This window comes from Lithobates pipiens, unplaced genomic scaffold (assembly GCF_037356315.1).
Source record: "Lithobates pipiens isolate NorthernLeopardFrog02 unplaced genomic scaffold, aLitPip1_a1.2 Scaffold_1, whole genome shotgun sequence".
NCBI classification, from domain to species: Eukaryota; Metazoa; Chordata; class Amphibia; order Anura; family Ranidae; genus Lithobates; species Lithobates pipiens.
The window spans coordinates 151,386,671-151,402,333 of NW_027507685.1; the positions used below are offsets into that span (position 1 = coordinate 151,386,671).

At 42.7% G+C, this 15,663-nt stretch overlaps 1 protein-coding gene across 8 annotated transcripts in view; it reads left to right on the top strand.

The window, feature by feature from the left end:
• Positions 1 to 5,621: 5,621 nt before the first annotated feature.
• Positions 5,622 to 15,663, top strand: part of SH3GLB2 (SH3 domain containing GRB2 like, endophilin B2) — a 183,727-nt gene continuing 173,685 nt past the window's right edge. For 2 of the 8 annotated variants that reach the window (XM_077478535.1, XM_077478548.1), the window contains exon 1: positions 5,629 to 5,679. The gene's annotated coding sequence lies outside the window, so the exon portion shown is untranslated. Of the gene's footprint in view, positions 5,680 to 15,663 lie in introns of all 8 variants that reach the window. The other 6 variants (XM_077478525.1, XM_077478532.1, XM_077478538.1 and 3 more) reach the window with 6 other exon arrangements.

Consider the following 15,663-nt stretch of genomic DNA (forward strand, 5'->3'; position numbering starts at 1 on the left):
GTGCAGCAAGGTACCATTCTGAGTGCCACATCTCCAACACAGCAGACTGTCCGGGGAAAATGGCTGCCAGTACTGTGGGTGTTCTATACCAGCGAGTCACAATTTTATATGTGATTTCTTGGTACTTGCTACATAAGGAGGACCTGTGCGCAAAGATAAGTATGTGATTCTTTTGATCCTCAGTGAAAAATAAAACTGTTTAGTTTATCACCAAACATTGTCTGACCTTCATATGGTATTCTGCACCACCACTGCTTGGGTGAAGGATCAGCCACCCAAAGGGCAAAGCCACAAAGCCCTCTTCACCGTTACTGCGTATAACATGGATCTAACAGAGGACCTGATGATATCTATTGCTGCCTTGCTAATGTGGTCAACGGAGAGCTTCTATTCCCTCAGAGTTGATATTATGTGCTCCATGTCTCATTAACTAGCATTGGGTCTTCAATGCTCTCCACCCACATATTAAAAGCCTTTATCAGTGCAGTCAGAGCTGTGGCTGGATCTTCTTTAAATCCATGTCAATGTTTATATCTAGCATATCTCTGAATAACACACTGCACCATCATGTCTGACAAGTTAAATAAGCGAGGTGTTGACCTGTGAAGCAGAACCAAGCTTCACTACAGACTCTTTGAGAGGTTACCCTTCACTCCTTCCAGGCCAGATCATTAACCTTGTCTAGGCAATGAGATAACTTTGTATTTAAGGTGTTTCGTCTCACTGGAGGTCTGTCTTACAGGTATGACATAAGGTCATATGAGGCTAAAATCAAAGCCACCTATAACTTTTTCCACAGACTCCTCCCCAGACAAGCTGACTGACCAAGCTCTTTCTTGTTTCCCTGGTTAAGTTGAAATAATGGCCACCTGCAAGGTTGCTGGCTCCATTGCAGGAGATTTCTCTGAGATTGTGGGTGTGGAGAACTCCGTAAAAGCCTCTCTCATAAGTTATCTAATTACTTATCTAAATCTCTCTGTCGTCTGCCACTTTTTCCCTTAAATATCCATAAGGCATGATTTACACAGGGTTTTACCCTGGGCAAGCCTTGCAACATCATTATGCAGGTGTTAGCATGGACACCCAAGGTGACTTTGGACTTTAACTTAAAGCAGGACATAGTCGGCCCTACCCTCCTCTCAACAGATTCACAGCAAGAAAGCAGTTTAGACATGGACAAATCCTTCCTGGCATACCTAAAGGCTTCCACTTTCTTTAGAGAGTCTGACCATCTGTTTGTGTTGCTGACGGGTGCAAATAAGGGGAAAACAGCTTCCATTTGGGAGGTCACCTCTTGACTAGTCAAGACAATTTCCATGGCTTATGCCACTTACACACGACCAGACTTCCCGGCAGAAAAGGTCCGGCAGAATAATTTCATCGGATATTCCGATTGTGTGTGGGCTTCATCTGACTTTTTTTTCAAAAATTCTGACAGACCTAGAAATAGAACATGTTTTAAATCTTTCCGACGGAATCAATTCCTATTGGGAAAACCATTCGTCTGTATACTATTCCAAAACAACAAAACAAAAACAACGCAAGGGCAACTATTGGCTACTGGCTATTGAACTTCCTTTTTCTAGTCCTGTCGTACGCCATCATGTTCTAAACGAACGGACTTTGGTGTGATCGTGTGTAGGCAAGTCTGTTTCAGTGGAACTCTGTCGGAAAGACCAGAGTTTATTCTGACGGAAAGTCCAGTCGTGTGTACCCGGCTTTACAGTTTTAAAGGTGTCGCAGTGACAGATGGGGTTACAGCTCATTTTATTTGTAATATGACAGCATTCTGGGCAGCAGCCAGTGGTTTATCTCCAGATATTATTTGTGGGCTTCACTTTCCATACCTCTGTGACCCAATATTGTGTTGACCAAGCCTCTCTTACAACTGTTGCCTTTGGTCAGCGAGTGTTGTCTTTAGCAACCCCATCCTGTGTCATCTAGATATTTCCCACATGTATGTTGACATGGAGCCGTCAGGAAAACTGAAAAATAGTTCTCATGCTTACTGTAATTTTCCTGTCCCGATAAGGTCCATGGCAGCATAGTATCCCACCTCATTAGGGTAGGCTGGTTATGCAACGCTATGACAAGGGAGGGGTACAAATTTATGGATAGATGGTCCTGTGGGCGTAGGGGGGAGGAGACTACCCATGTGTATGCTGTCATGAAGCTTGTCAGGAAAAAAATAATGGCAAGTATAAATCATATTCCTGTTTTTAGTACCTCATAGGGTTTACAGGTAAATTTACTGACAGAAGTCCTAAAATGCACAATTCAGAACTATTTTGTATTTTTTTTTAAATATTAAAATAAATAAGTCAGGTTACAGAACACAGTATCTCCAGCCAAAACATTTCTCTCACTCAGCGTGGGGATGGCTTAGAACCTCTATTGGGTTTTTAATAATATCTGGAGGTCCGTTGAAGAGATTTTCCCTCACTTCCTGTCTTGCGGACATTTGATCAGACAGGAAGTGAGGGGGCAGTAACAGAGCCCTGTATAGTGGTAAAAAACAGACAGGAGTTCAAATTCTTACCCACAATTTTTGGCTTGACATGCACTTAGATTTTACTTAAATGAGGCAAATCAGATCCATTTGATACTTTTGTTGCTTTTGCTAAATGTATGTGCAGCAGTATTAGCAAAACATCTTTTATTTTCACTTGGGAAATATGTAAATTGCCTGATGTACATCAGGCAATTTATATCCAACCTGATGTATATCAAATAATGAATCTGTTTGTGCTTTTTCTGTAGTGGCAACCCTAAAGCCCCATACACATTATCAGATTTTCTGCTGATTTTTGTCTTCAGGTTTACCAAAATCACAAGTGCAAGGGCCTGCCTGATTGCATACAAATTGAAACTCCTAAGGTTTGACCTCATATTATATGTTTTTGGTAAATCTGAAGGAAAAAAATCATCATAAAATCTGATAGTGTGTATGGGGCCTAATATGTTCCCCTGATCCAAGTCTAGCAGACAGCTAGGTAAGGTGTGCTTACCTTGTCAAACTGCAGTGTAATACTGAAATAGTTATGCCTCATTGTTGCCACTAGATGTCACTAGTTTTCTGTGTCTTCTTTTTCAGTAAAAGTAGTACAAAGGACAGTCATAAAGAGCAGTAAACCATATTAATCATTCAGAAATCACCATTAAACTAAATAAACATACCATATGCAGTGCATCAGTCATGACTAATGTATACAGCATATACATAGCAAAGCTGCAGAGGTCACGTCTATTTAATGTACAACATCTTCTGTATACTGCAAGAGTCAAGTATGCATTGTGTCTGGGTCATTAGAGGAAAATGTCCCAGCACTAGTATAAATGGTACCAAACACAGCCCTGTCCTTGATGTGAATGGAAACAATGGTTGCCAGTCAGTGCTTTGGTGGAAAAATGCCTTGGTGTCAGTGGAGAGCCCTAAGGTAGTCAGAGTGCAAATCCTGCAACAGAGCTGGTAGCTTGTCATAAAGAAGCCTCCCAGCATTGGTGGTCAGTGCCCCCCCCCCAGCATAGGTGGTCATTGGGGTATAAGTGATTCTAAAATACGCTATCCTCCCGCAGCATTGCTGGTCAGTTGGTTTCACTTAAATTAAGGCCTCATTCATACAGTCATATTTCTGAGTACCCCTGTGCAAAGGGCTGTCTTCTCCCATACTGGATGTACAGGCGTTCCATGTATTCCATCCCATTCATGTATATGGAGACACAGCGGGCCCCAGTTTATTAGCTGTGGATGCGTGTTCCTAAGCACACACTGTCTGTACACCCACATGGCATTTAGATTGGGACCAGCAGCTGTGTCAGTGCAGCCACTGCGCCTCAGTAGACATGAATGGGACTGCCTGTATGCAGATGCATAGAACATCTGTGCATCCTTTGCAGGTGAAGGCAGCCCCTCACACAGGTGTATGCATTTGGAAATGAGGCCTTATGCCGTGTATACACGACCGGACTTTCCGGCAGACTAGGTCTGACGGTCTTCCCGACTGACTTTTCAGCGGAGTTCCAAACGAACGGACTTGTCTACACACAATCACACCAAAGTCCGATGGATTAGACTGTGATGACATACGACCGGACTAGAATAAGGAAGTTCATAGCCAGTAGCCAATAGCTGCCCTAGCGTCGGTTTTCGGCGGTCGGACTAGCATACAGACAAGCAGATTTTTTGACTGGACTCGAGTCCGACGGAAAGATTTGAAACATATTGTAAATCTAAAGTCAGTCTGATTTTTTGACAGCAAAGGTCCAATGAAGCCCACACATGGTTGAATTGTCTGATGGATTCGTTCCGTTGGACCTTTGCTGTCAAAGTCCGGCCGTGTGTACATGCCACAAGAGCTTCACATCACATGGAGCATCATCTCACCACCTCCTTTTGAGAGGTCACTTCCAGAACTATACCTGCATTGTTGGGGATTGTGACCATGCAGGTGACCAATACAGTCATAGACCAGGTGCAGGAACCTGTGTCCCATCACCCGGTGGTGGGATATTGCCTGAATGCATGGTTCATCTTTACTTTATTGCCACAAAAAATTTATTTAAAGTTTAGAGAATGTGACCCATTGGGCCAGCTGTGTGGAGAGTGCTTGACAATCCACTTCTTATCATTTATTACATTTCTAATACAAAAAATACATGGAAATTTAGCCTGCAGTATAACTGTTTTCAACTAATTTGACACACAGGGACCATTTTCAGACTACATAGCTCTTCAACAGAACAAAGGTTGTTGAATGATGGATCAGGTAAGTATGAATTCTTTCATTTATAGACCTGTCTTTTTCTTCATATTTGTATGTTTTTGTCGCAGACAGGTGACTTGGCAATGTGGTATATGAAGATCATTCATGTTATATTGCATGCATATGCAGTGTGGCACACTTTCTTGAGTCTTTAAGTCCACATGCGTGGGTTATTGATATCCTTGGCAAGGCATGTCAATCCATACATAGATTGGTTTGACAACTCAGACATTTTTAAATTAAAATATTTAAACAAGACCTAAATCTGCATTTAGTTCAGGGTCTAATGCTAGCTGTACACTGCTAGTTATTTAATCCAAATCCTAAAGAATGTTAATCGGGGTATTACATCTTTAGCGCTGCCCTCTTGAAGGTCGCAAGATAAATCAATATACCTCTGGCTGCCCTGACCCTGTGATTCCTCTGACACCCTGGGTTCAAACACTTTTTCCCTTAAATAACAGCAGCAATAAGGTAATACACCAGATGTAGTTAAATCAGGAATAGTTTACTCAATGAGATGAATTGGAAAAGAATCAAAGAACAAACTTGAGTTTAACCCTAAAAAGGTTGTCTTACAAAGGATATTATTGGTAGCAATATAACTATCACCTTTAGGATTCAAATATTCAACAGTGTACACTATATTACCTATATATTCCCAAATAAGTGCATATATTGTCTATGTGAGTGGGTTACAGGAGAGCAGAGGAATGACTCTTATGAGTGTCAGACCCCCCCCCCCCCCCCTCTACTGCTCCTTCACATATGAATAAGAAAACAACAGATAAACAAGTACAACTTCAGAAAACAGCAACTGTAATATGATTCAACCTGCTGTTCTTACAGAAGGTTCTTGGTGAAAGTGAAATGCAGCTTTTCAAGCTTCAGCAAAACAATTTCCTGAAGTGGGGAGGTAAGTGAAAGTAGTCAAGTGTTGCTGTGTGGCAATCCCGTTAATCTTCAGCTAGCTCTCAGATGTTTAATTGCATGCAAAGAATATTGATTAGGAAGGTGGAATAGCTGATCCGATAGATCAGGGATATGCAAATAGATCAATTACAACCTCCAGCTGTTGCAGAACTACAGGTCCCATGAGGCATAGCAAGACTGACAGCCACAAGCATGACACCCAGAGGTAGAGGCATGATAGGACTTGTAGTTTTGCAACAGCTGGAGGTCCGCTAATTGCATATCCCTGCAATACATGGTGTATAACCAAGAGACAATATTCATGTGCAAATCAGAACTGTAATTGAATTCACGGTGATCAATGACTTGATGTTAAACTCTGTGGAACTACAAGCAACCGCAGAACAATGGATGGCATAGATGTCTGTGTATAGTGTCTATGATCTGCTGGGACAGATCTTTGAACCCAAGATTGTAATGGGTGCAGGAAACAATGATGTCTTTATTGTCTATTTATATATATATATATATATATATATATATATATATATATATATATATATATATATATATATATATAATCAGGCCGAGACAGAAGTACAGTTAACCACTTAAGGACCGGGCCTCTTTTTTTAGATGTGATGTTTACAAGTTAAAAACTGTTTGTTTTTTTGCTAGAAAATTACTCCCAAACATTATATATTTTTTCTAACACCATAGAGAATAAAATGGTGGTCGTTGCAATACTTTCTGTCACACTGTATTTGCGCAGCAGTCTTACAAGAGCACTTTTTTTAAATACACTTTTTTGAATGAAAAAATAAGGCAACAGTAACTTTAGCCCATTTTTTTTTTTTTATATCGTGAAAGATAATGTTACGCTGAGTAAATTGATACCCAACATGTGAAACTTTAAAATTGCGCCCGCTCGTGGAATGGCGACAAACTTTTAACTTTTAAAATCTCCATAGGCGACATTTAAAAAAATTCTACAGGTTTTATGTTACATAGGAGGTCTAGGGCTAGATTTTTTTTCTCTCACTCTGTCGATCGCGGAAATACCTCGCATGTGTGATTTGAACACTGTTTTCATATGCGGGCGCTATTCACGTATGCTTTCGCTTCTGTTACGGGACGGGGCGCATTAAAAAGAAAAAAAAAAAATTGTGTCAAATTCTATTACAAGAAATGTAAACATTTCTTGTAATAGAAAAAAGCATGACAGGACCTCTTAAATATGAGATCTGGAGTCAAAAAGACCTCAGATCTCATATTTACACTAAAATGCAATAAAAAAAAAAAAATTGTCATTTAAAAAAAACAACAATAAAAATGGCCCTTTAAGAGCTATGGGCAGAAGTGACGTTTTGACATCGCTTCCGCCCTACGGTGTCATGGAGATGGGTGGAGGCCATCTTCCCTTCACTCGTCTCCATGCACAGCCATGGGAAGGATGCGATTGCTTCCGCCTCTGCCGACGGCTCCGGTAAGCAGCGGAGGGCACCGGATTGTGGCGGGGGGGGGGGGGCTCTCTCCCACTGTCGATAAAAGTGATCTTGCAGTGAATCCGCCACAGAGACCACTTTTATCTTGTAGCGGACCGCCGGTCGAACGCGGCGATACCGGGGTTATGGCGGCTAGCTACTGCCATAACAATGATATCTGTCCTCAAAGTGAGGACTTACATTGGGGTGCGGCGGTCTGGAAGTGGTTAAATCACACTTGTTTAATAATAAAAGTAAAAAGATCAAACAGTCAAAACATAGACAAAGTTCAGTAACCAGAACGGATAGTCAGCCAAGCCAGAAGTCAGGGATCAGTGTAGTGGAACAGCAAACAGAATCGGGAGCCAGAAGGGATGTCAGCAAAGCAAGTCTTGAACAGGATTGCAGGAGATATTTTCTGTGATGTTGACCAAGGCGAAGGCAGAGATCCTCTGGACTAGATGGCTTAAGTAGGCAGGGCTAACGAGCAGGATATCATCAACAGCTGAGTAACTGTGGAGAGATAGGAGCTGGCAATTAGCCGACAGCTGAGCGGCCAGCTCAAAGAAGGAAGGGCTGAGTCCAGCCCTGACAGTACCCCCTCCTCAACGACCCCTGTCCCTCGGAGGACCACCAGGCTTGAGGGGAAAATGTCTATGGAAATCACGGAGTAGGACAGGGGAATGTACGTCCAAGGATGAGACCCAAGAGCATTCCTCCGGACTGTACCCTTTCCAATGCACCAGGTACTAAATGCACCCACGGAACCTACGAGAGTCAACAATGTGACACAAGGACTTATTTCTTTCGGAGGGGCCCTACTTCATATTCCTCATGGTTCTCTGCCTGTATAGGGTGAGGATGTGGCACCGAGGTCGGAAAGCGATTATGAAAACCTTTTGGTCTTCATAAAGGAGACATGAAATACATTCAAAATACGCATATTAGAAGAAAGGTCTAATGCGTAAGCCACTGAGATAATCCTGCAAAGAATACAGAAAGGCCCAATAAATCGAGGTGCGAACTTTAGTGAAGTAACACAAAGTCTGAGGTTGCGAGATGACAGCCAGACGCTGTCCCCAACCTGGTAGAAGGCGCAGGCAGGCGTCTGCGGTCAGCATGGAGTCTCTACTTATCATTGGCATGTTGCAAAGCCTCCTGGAGTTGTGCCCAAGTGTAACGAAGACAACGGAGCTGCTCTTGTAACACAGGAATACTCTGCGGAAAAAACGGGTCAGGCAACATGGAAGGTTGGAAACCCTAATTCACCATAAACGGGGACAAACAGGAAGCAGAATTCAAGGCACTGTCGTGAGCAAACTCTGCCCACGGTAATAGGTCTGACCAGTTATGATAGTCAAAACTATAGCAACTATAGGAATTGCTCCAAGGACTGATTGGCTGATTCTGTGACCCCATTAGACCGCGGGTGATACGCAGAGGAGAAAGCAAGCTGAATTCCCAACTGTGCACAAAAGGCCTCGCCAGAACCCGAATACAGACCGATTACCTCTGTCCGAGACAAATCACCTTGGGTAGCCCATGTAAGTGAAAGATCTCCCAAGCAAAAATGAAAGCCAGTTCCTTAGAAGTGGGCAACTTCTTAAGTGACAACAATGTCTGGGGAATGCCCAGGAGAAAACCAAAGTCTACTTACCACAAGCTCGCAGACAACCAAATTGACCTAACAGTATGCGTTAAAAACAGGGGTTTAGTCCGCACGCATTTGCAAACACATGCGTGAGCCACAGAGCCATGTCACGGCACCCTGGCATCTGTGATCCCAACACTAAAATATAAGTGTCCCTGCAGTGGAGGCACATGCAGATAGATGAGAGCAGGTGGACTGAAGGGGAGCCCACCCCTCAAAAAAGGTATAGGAGCACACCAAACACCCAGCGATAGCACAATGGCTGCAAAGGTGTTGGTGCACTGCTGGACCAATACAAACACACACGTGATAACAAAAACTTGCCACCACCCTCATCTATAGCTGGCTATAGCAGTAAGCAGCATTGGAAGGCTAAAACAGGTAACAACAATGTCTGGGGAATGCTCAGGAGAAAACCAAAGCCTTAAGTGGAATACAATGACACATCTTTGAGAACCAGTCAACCACCACAAGGAAGTTGGGCAACTCCACAAGGAAATCCATAGACAAGTGGGTCCAAGGCCTCTCTCCGTTGGGTATGGGTTGTAGGAGGCCCACTGTAAGGTGTTGTGGAGTCTTACTCTGAGCACAAATGCAACAGGCAGCTACGAAGGCAGTTACATCAGCACGTAGACTAGGCCATCAGAATTGTTGGGAAATGGCCCAAATTAGTTGATTCTTCCCAGGGTGGCCAGCAGCCTTTGGAAGAATGGTAAGTCTGGAGCACGGCAGTACGGAGACTCTCTTGGACAAAACAGCAGTCAAAAAGGTTTTTCAGGAGGAGCATGGACCTGAGCAGCAAGAATTTTGTCACCCAGAGGAGAAGTGAGACTGGTGCGAACCGTAGCCAGAATACGATCAGGAGGAATCACAGGAACCGTAACCGACTCCAACTTGGAAGTGGAGGAAAATTGTTGTGGCAAGGCGTCAGCCCTTATATTCTTAGTCCCGGGTAAGAATAAGACAATGCAATTGAAACTTGACAAGAAAAGAGCCCATTGTGCCCTTCTGGGAGAGAGGCATTTAGCCTCAGACAGGAATGTTAGATTCTTATGGTCAGTAAGAATGAGAACTGCCACAGTGGTACCTTTGAGAAGATGTCTCCATGCTTTCAGAGCTAAAATGATCGCCAACAGCTCTCTGTCACCAATCTCGTAATTGCATTCTGCAGGTGACAATTTCTTGGAAAAGTAGCCACAAGGATGCATAGGGCTGTCAGAGGTAGCGCGTTGAGACAGAAGGGCGCCAACACCAGTCTCAGAAGCATCAACCTCAAGGATAAAAGGTAACATAGGATCAGCATGTGCCAACACAGGAGTAGAAAAAAAGGCAGCCTTGAGACTCTCAAAGGCCGGAGACCAACTCTGTGGGTTACCGTCATTTCTGCACTCACTATACCATTACATGACCATATCCTCTGTCACTACCAATTAAATTTAAATAGCGACAGAGGGCCCCTCCGAAAGAAATAAGTCCTTGTGTCACTCCTCAAAATATACGAGGCCAAAGCCGTAGCTTAACTAGCATATAAACAGGGAGGAAAAAAAAAAAAAAAAAAAAGCCTTTCTCCTGCTGTCGTAGCCCGCTAATATAACCAGCGTACCAACACCAGGAAAAAGAAAAGTAGCTACCTTTGGTTCCGGCGGACAAATAAGACATATAGTTAATATCAAAAAATATTTTTATTTCTTTCTAAACATAAATTAGGTAACCCCAATTAAATGACACCAATCAATCCTAGGTGTATACACAACAAATAGCCCGAAATGACACAAAGATCATCCCTATTTGCACAATTTATACGCCCTGACCTCAACAAACAAAAAACAGACATACACATACATGCAACAATAAAACAGATAGAGATGTCTCCTGTGGCCATACAAGTGGCGATATACCGATTAGGATCAAATTGTACCAATGTTATGCTTCCAATAGGAAGCCAAAAGGGAAAACCTCTCGGAAATCGGCACGTGTATGGTCACCAAATTAGCAGTAATCAACAATGGGGGTAGTTATAATAGAATAAGCGATCCTGATTGCTCATTAGTTCCCCAATACAAAATGCATAGCTATTTTCAGTAGTTGATATAGGAATATCACAGGTTTGCGATTGAAAAAGTTTCATGGAGATCTCTCAATTAGTTCAGTCAATTATTTTAGCTCTGAATCTCATTCCACTTAGTCACTTATAGCACAATAAAGGACCGAAGCCCGACGTTTGATCATACAAAGCTGTCACTTGCACTTTTAATCCTTTGCAAACAGAGGCACAACTGTCAATCAATGCTGATAATATGACAATTCGTAGAGGTAAATTAATTGTATCCGACCTCAGTCATTTATTCCTTTAAAATACGCTATTTGCAGCACATGTCAGACACTCTCATGATACTACAGTTGTTTAAAAGTTCCATATGTTCGACAGCTCCACAAAAATGCTTTGCACCAAGATGATTATGGGATAAGCTGGCTTACCTTACCCTGGGGATTTCAAACAGATTTGTTGTATCGATGTGTGTATGAAGGTCTCAGGCGGCCGTTAAACCATCAGGCAAACTGAATACATACATGCGGTCCTCCACCGCCAGCGATTTTAATCGGCCAAAAGTCCTGTAAGTGTATGTGGGATCCTTCACCATTTATCTTACAACACCCAAATCATACCACCTCTGTTATGTTGAATCCACTCCGGGATCTTTTGCAATCAGCTGCGCCAGAAGCCTTTTAAATAGATGTCCACTCAGATGGGGGCCTACTATCCTCACAGACGTCAACGCGTTTCGCAACATGGCGTCACATAGCTTCAACTGGATGTCCTTTTTGGTCATATCAGTCAGGGGCTTGACCAGAGACAAGACGTTACAAAGAAACTTCTAATAGTTGGCAAAGCCCAGGAAATGCTGCAGAGGACATAAACCCACGGGTTGGGGCCACTGTAGAACTGTCAAAAGTTTCTCTGGGTCCATCAAAAAACCAGCAGTGGAAATTACATAACCCAGGAATTTAACCTGTTCATGATGGAACTCGCACTTCTCCAGTTTACAATAGAGATTGTTCTCTCTTAGTTTCTGAAGCACACGATAGACATCTGTGTGGTGGCTCTCCAGGGACTTGGAAAATATGAGGATATTATTGAAATAAACCACCACACATAACTGCAACAAATCTCAGACAACGTAAATAAATTCCTGGAAAACTGTCGGGCGTTACAAAGGCCAAAAGGCATTACGAGGTGCTCATAATGGCCTGTTCTGGTATTAAAACGCAGTTTTCCACTCGTTGTCCTCCTTAATCCTCACAAGATTGTATGCCCCTCTCAAATCAAGCTTTGTGAAAACCGTTGCTCCCTTGAGGCTGTCAAATAATTCTGTAATCAACGGATCGGATAGGCATTCTTAATTGTGAAATGATTGAGACACCTATAATCAATCCAATATCTCAGTTCACCACTCTTCTTCACAAAGAGGAAACCAGCACCAGCAGGAGACAAGGATTTGCGAATGAAACCTTGAGAAAGTGCATCTGCAACATACTCCTCCATGGCCTTATCCTCCAAGGCCGACAAAGGGTAAACCCGGCCACAAGCTGGTATGGCACCAGGTTGAAGGTCAATTGCACAATCATACAGCCGAGTGTGGAGGCAAACTACCAGCTCGACCTTTGTCAAAGACATCGCTAAAATCGTGGTACTCCTCCAGCAGGGAGGAGAGTGCAGAGGTTCACAGGACCTTGGCTACCTTCTGAAAGCATGTCTCACTGCATTGTGGTGATCAGGAGAGAACCTCAGCATGGAGCCAATCAAAAGAGGGGTTGTGCCCCTGTAACAAATAACCAGAAGAAACATAGGTGAGGAAATAACTTGGGATTGGATGATCTCATGGCGAAGAGCCCCTATGGCCATAGACAATGGAACTCTCATGAGTCACATGGTCAGGCTGTAGAGGCCTCCCGTCAAGAGCCTCAATGGGAAGTGGAGTTTCATGCAGCTGCAGTGAAATCGATTGCTTCAATACAAAGGCAGCATCAATGAACAGGCCTGCAGCCCCAGAGTCGATTAGAGCTTGTATCTAGATGGATGACTCAGCCCAAGAAAGGGTGACTGAAACCAGGGGCTTATCCTTCTGAATAACTGGGGATATAACAAGGCCACCTAAGGTCTGTCTGTGACAGGACATCAAGGTTCGGGGGTTCCCTGGATGGGTAGGACAAGACTTCAAAAAGTGACCTGCCTGGCCACAATAAAGGCACAATCCCTCCCTTCTCCTAAAGGTTCTCTCATCCGCAGAGAGACATGTGACAGAAGTAGTTAAATCACACTTGTTTAATAGTAAAAGTAAAAAGAACAAACATAGTCAAAACATAGCCAAAGTTCAGTAACTGGAATGGATAGTCAGCCAAGCCAGAAGTCAGGGCTCAATGTAGTGGAACAGCAAGCAGGATCTGGAGCCAGAAGGGATGCCAGTAAATCAAGTCTTGAACAGGATTGCAGGAGATAGTTTCTGTGATGTTGACCAAGGCGAAGGCAGAGATCCTCTGAACTGGGCAGCTTAAGTAGGCAGGACTGACAAGCAGGATATCATCAACAGCTACTGTGGAGAGACAGGAGCTGGCAATTAGCTGACAGCTGAGCGGCCAGCTCAGAAAAGGAAGGGCTGAGCCCAACCCTGACATATACACAGTGTCTATCAGACTGGGCTATCACCGCTCACCACACTGGAACAGAAAAGGATGATAATGATCTCTTAGGAATGTGGCTCAAGGGATGACCTCCAGCCTCTGCCGTGCTGTGCCGCACCATACCACACCACGGCTCACACTAATCCACTATACCTTGAGGGTGGATGGAACAGGAGCAGCCTCCAGGCTGCCACCGGACAATGAAGGGGAATGGTCCGCAGGTGTCCTTCCAGATATCCACTGGGTAAATCTGCCAGAGCAGGCCACAAAACAACTGCAGCTCACCCTGCAATAGATTCCCTGCATCCAGATCCACGCCAGTCCCAAGAGAGCGTGCCAGACTCCAAGCCTGTTCTTTTATAGTCCCTCCCAACGGTCTGCTCTTCTCCATCAGCCAGCTGGTAGGTGTAGTTTCACATAATTCAGCCAGAGGGTGAATCCTATCCGCATGGACTACATGTCCCAAGATGCTTTGCTCTGTCGTCTTTGATTTAGAAAGTAACAGGACATCCCACACTGGAACACGAGAGGGAAACCACTTCCTCTGAAACAATGCCACACAGTGTCTTCTGATTGCGGAAATAAACAAACAGATATCCAACTGACTCAACAAATTCCTATGAATATATTTGTTTGACTGCCATGCCAGCGTTTATGAAATGAAGGAATGAAAAGTAGATTTATATGTACAGTCTAAGAGTCGAGAATGTTATAGTGGATAGACATGCGAGATTAGATTAATTCGTACGAATCTGAAATACAAAATTTTTAAGCATATGAATTCTGTATGAAATACGACATTTTGCTGACGAATTTTGGATCCAAATTCATAACGAAAATTCGTAATTGTTACGAAAAGTTAACAAACCTAAAAGTTAAAACCCCCAGGAAGTCGGCACAGGGATGGTGGGAACCCCTCATAATGGACACACAGCAGGTGTACAGACCTGGGAACTCAGCACAGGGATGGTGAGAACCCTATTGGAATTTCTATGCTTACGAATTTTATACGAAATTTCAGATCCAAATTAACAGAAACGTGACTGGTGTTTTTTTCACCAATCAGAGGAAGTCAGCACAGGGATGGTAGTCTCATAATGATAAATTCATCATAATGAATATTCATTATTTTTACGAAAAGTTAACAAACCTAAAAGGTTAAAAACCCAGGAAGTCAGCACAGCACAGGGATGGTGGGAGCCCCTCCTAATGATAAATTAATCATAACAAACTTTTGTTATTTTACAAAAAATTTATGAACCTAATGAAAATTCGAATTTCGTATGAATTTGAATTGAATTTTGGACACGAATTAGAAAAATATGAATTCATTTTTGTACGAAATGTAACGTAACGAAAACTAATTTATTGACGGCGCGCGTCTAATAGTGGATATACAGAATATATTGCAATATACTAGATTATACTTATAGCTTGAAACATACTCTACACTTCTAAATTCACCAAAACTTTCATTTGCATTGTTCTTCCATGCATTGACTTTTTTTTTCCAGGCTAAGAACCACATTAGGACTCATTCATTGCGATTTGCAGCGATTTGTGTTTTCTGCACTGGATAAATGCAAGTCATTGCTAAGGAACATAGAAAACAAGATTTTTCCAAGTACTCCGTTCGCAGTGCAATGCTGATTGTGATGTGTGTTGCGGAAAAATGCAGCATATATGCATCTTTTTTATGCTGGACTGGATGGCACTACATAGCAGCTCAATGCACTGCACTGCTGTGCAGGGACACAAATGAAGCATCACTATGAAAAAAAAGAACAAAATAAATAAAATAAACAGTGCAATGCACAAAACAACATTATGCTGTGTTGTGTGAACCAAGCCTTACTAGAAGAATTTTGTTAGGAAATGATCAACATTTTCCATTTTTAGGCTTCTTTGAGGGTTTTATTAGGCTCACTATGGTTAAGAAGATCATTAATTTGGAATCATTCACATGGAAATATATGTAGTTTCTGCATGAAATGCCAAACTAGCAGAACATTCTGTATAAAATAGTTGCGATTAGGTGCGTTTAGACATGTACAATTCTTCTTTCATTCCAATGAATGACTACACTTTTATCTGCATTTATGTCTGCAGATGCAGCCATGTGTATGGGCTCATTGGCTACTATTGTGTTGCATTCAATTGCACACAACTATAC